Source organism: Gossypium hirsutum, chromosome A06 (genome assembly GCF_007990345.1).
Source record: "Gossypium hirsutum isolate 1008001.06 chromosome A06, Gossypium_hirsutum_v2.1, whole genome shotgun sequence".
Lineage (NCBI taxonomy): Eukaryota > Viridiplantae > Streptophyta > Magnoliopsida > Malvales > Malvaceae > Gossypium > Gossypium hirsutum.
Window position 1 is genome coordinate 17,456,256 of NC_053429.1, and position 2,815 is coordinate 17,459,070.

The following is a 2,815-nucleotide window of genomic DNA, read 5'->3' on the forward strand; positions in this document are numbered from 1 at the left end:
GGCTTCTTTATGTTTTGTTGTCTTCCAAACTTTGAAATGATTTCCATTATTATTATGAACTAAACTCCCTAAATACCTAAGGGAGATGAACCCTATGATGAATCTTATTACTATTTGAATTATATGATAAAGACTTATTCTTATTCTTAATTGTGAGTTCTAAATTCTTGTTTTAATATTCGAGGGTATTAATTCAGGTTTTGATGTGCTTATTCAGTAGAGAAAAAGTCCCTGTTTAAGAGTAGATCATTAAAAATTAAGCGGAGTTGAATGCAATCCTAGAGATAGGACGACATAAATCTGCCGGATTAGAGTCAAATCTAATAAAGGAATCCATAGATCGAGTTAATACGATAATAGGGGTTTTAATTAGAAAGAGATTTCAATTAATCAACCTAAAGTCAGTTGTTCTTAGTCTCGAAAGAGATATTAACATAAATTAGGGATTTCTACAGATTTAGTTAAGTGAATAAATTGTCTAATTCAGAAGTAATAAGTGAAGTCTAAGTGGATTCTTCCTTGGGTATTGTCTTCTCCATCGGTTTTTCCTAAAGTATTTTCCAAACTTCATCTTTGTCGTAATCTTAGTTAATTAGATAATTAGTTTTAGTTTAAAAACACACTTAATTCTTAGGCTAGATAATAAAAAGACAGTAATTACTAGTACTTTTAGTCCTCGTGGATACGATATTTTCGGTCTCACCAGAACTATACTACTATTCGATAGGTACGCTTGCCTTAGTCGAATTTATAGTTAGTTTAACAACCATCAAGTTTCTGGCGTCGTTGCTAGGGACTAAGATATTAGGAACGCTTAATTTTTATTACTTTAGCCATTTTTTTTATTTTTATTGCAATTTAATTTAATTTTTGCTTAAATTACTAATTTTTTTTATTTACTTCGGGCAGGTTTTTATAGTTTATGACTAGAAGGAACTCGTCAGGACCTCTACTTTTTGATAGTGAGATCGAAAGCACAGCTCGCAGAAATAGAAGAGAAATAAGGCGAAGCCTACAATACATAGAGGAAGGACAAGAGGATGATATTCAAACCACAATCGAGGAGATGACTGATAATCAAAATAATCAGTTACCTCCTGTGGCTATTACAGACCCAGTAAATCAGAATCTTACTCCTCGTATTATGTATGATTATGCTAAACTTACTTTAACAGGAGTTGAATCGAGTATAGTTAGACCTGCTATTGCTGCAAATAATTTTGAACTGAAACCTAACACGATTCAAATGATAAAACAGTTTGTTCAGTTTAGTGGTTTGCAGGACGAGGATCCAAACACTCATTTGGCAAGTTTTCTGGAACTCTACAACACTTTTAAGATCAATGACGTTTCTGAGGATGTCATTCACCTTCGGTTGTTTCCATTATCATTGAAGAACAAAGCTAAACAGTGGTTGAACTCGTTACCTTGAGGGTCAATCACAACTTGGGAACAAATGACTGAAATTTTTTTACTAAAATACTTTTCACCGGCTAAAATGGTGAAATTGAGGAATGATATATCTTTTTTTGTGCAGATGGATCTAGAAACTCTGAATGATGCATGGGAAAGATACAAGGACTTATTAAGAAGGTGCCCTCACCATGGGTTACCTCTATGGCTGCAGGTTCAGACTTTTTACAACGGTGTGAACCCCTCAACAAGGCAACTTATTGACGCAGCCGCTGGTGGAACATTGAACAACAAAACACCTGAAGAGGCTTATGAATTTATTGAAGATATGTTATTGAATAACTATTAGTGGCAAGTCATGAGAACGAAGCCGACAAAAGCTACTGGTGTTTTCAACCTCGACGCGGTTACTATACTATCTAACTAGGCAGAACTTTTAAATAAAAAGATTGACGGTTTGTATAGTTCTACTCAGGTACATCCAGTGATGAGGTGTGATTCAAGTGGAGGTGGAGTACACACAAATTATCCAACTTTCAACCCTAGCACCGAGGAGGAACAAGTTCAATACATGGGTAATAATAATTTTAGACCTCAAAATAACCCATACAGCAACACTTATAATACAAGTTGGAGGAACCATCCCAATTTCTCGTAGGGTGGGCAAGGAAATCAAAGGCCACAACATCCCCCAGGTTTTCAACAATCACCTTACAAGCAGGAAAAGAAGTCGAACCTTGAGAAGATGCTAACAAAATTCATCTTGGTGTCAGAAACTCATTTTCAGAATACGAAGACAGTCCTTAAAAATCAGCAAGTATCGATTCAAGGGCTCGAAACTCAAATAGGACAACTTGCTAAGTTAATTTCTGAGCGAGCACAAGATAGCTTGCCGAATAATACTAAAACTAACCCAATGGAGCAACTTAATGCGATTATTGTTTGAGATGAAGAAGGGTTAGTTGAACTTGAACCAGAACCGAAGTAAGGACTTGTGGTAAGTAAAGGTAAGGATGAGGTGGACCACAGTGAGAAAAAATTGGTAAGTAGAGAATATAAACCTCGTGTGCCATACCCCACCGCGACAAGGAAAGGCCACTCGGACAAACAATTTGGTAAATTCCTTAAATTATTAAAGAAATTACATATTAACTTACCATTTATTGAAGCTCTTTCACAAATGCCAAACGCAGTTAAATTTTTAAAGGAGCTTTTAGCAAATAAGTGGAAGTTGGATGAGGCGTCGTATGTGAAGTTGAACGCAGTTTGCTCAGCCATTCTACAGAATAAGCTACCCAACAAATTGAAAGATTCAAGGAGTTTTACGATCCCTTGTTTAATTGGTAGTTTAAATGTTAACAATGCTTTGGCTGATTTAGGGGCAAGTATTAATGTCATGCCC

At 35.6% G+C, this 2,815-nt stretch overlaps 1 non-coding gene across 1 annotated transcript; it reads right to left on the reverse strand.

Annotated features, from left to right (window-relative positions):
- Nucleotides 1-1,504: 1,504 nt before the first annotated feature.
- Nucleotides 1,505-1,611, reverse strand: LOC121231425 (small nucleolar RNA R71). Its single transcript, XR_005929483.1, has one exon. It is a non-coding gene; the product is annotated as a small nucleolar RNA R71 (small nucleolar RNA).
- Nucleotides 1,612-2,815: the final 1,204 nt, after the last annotated feature.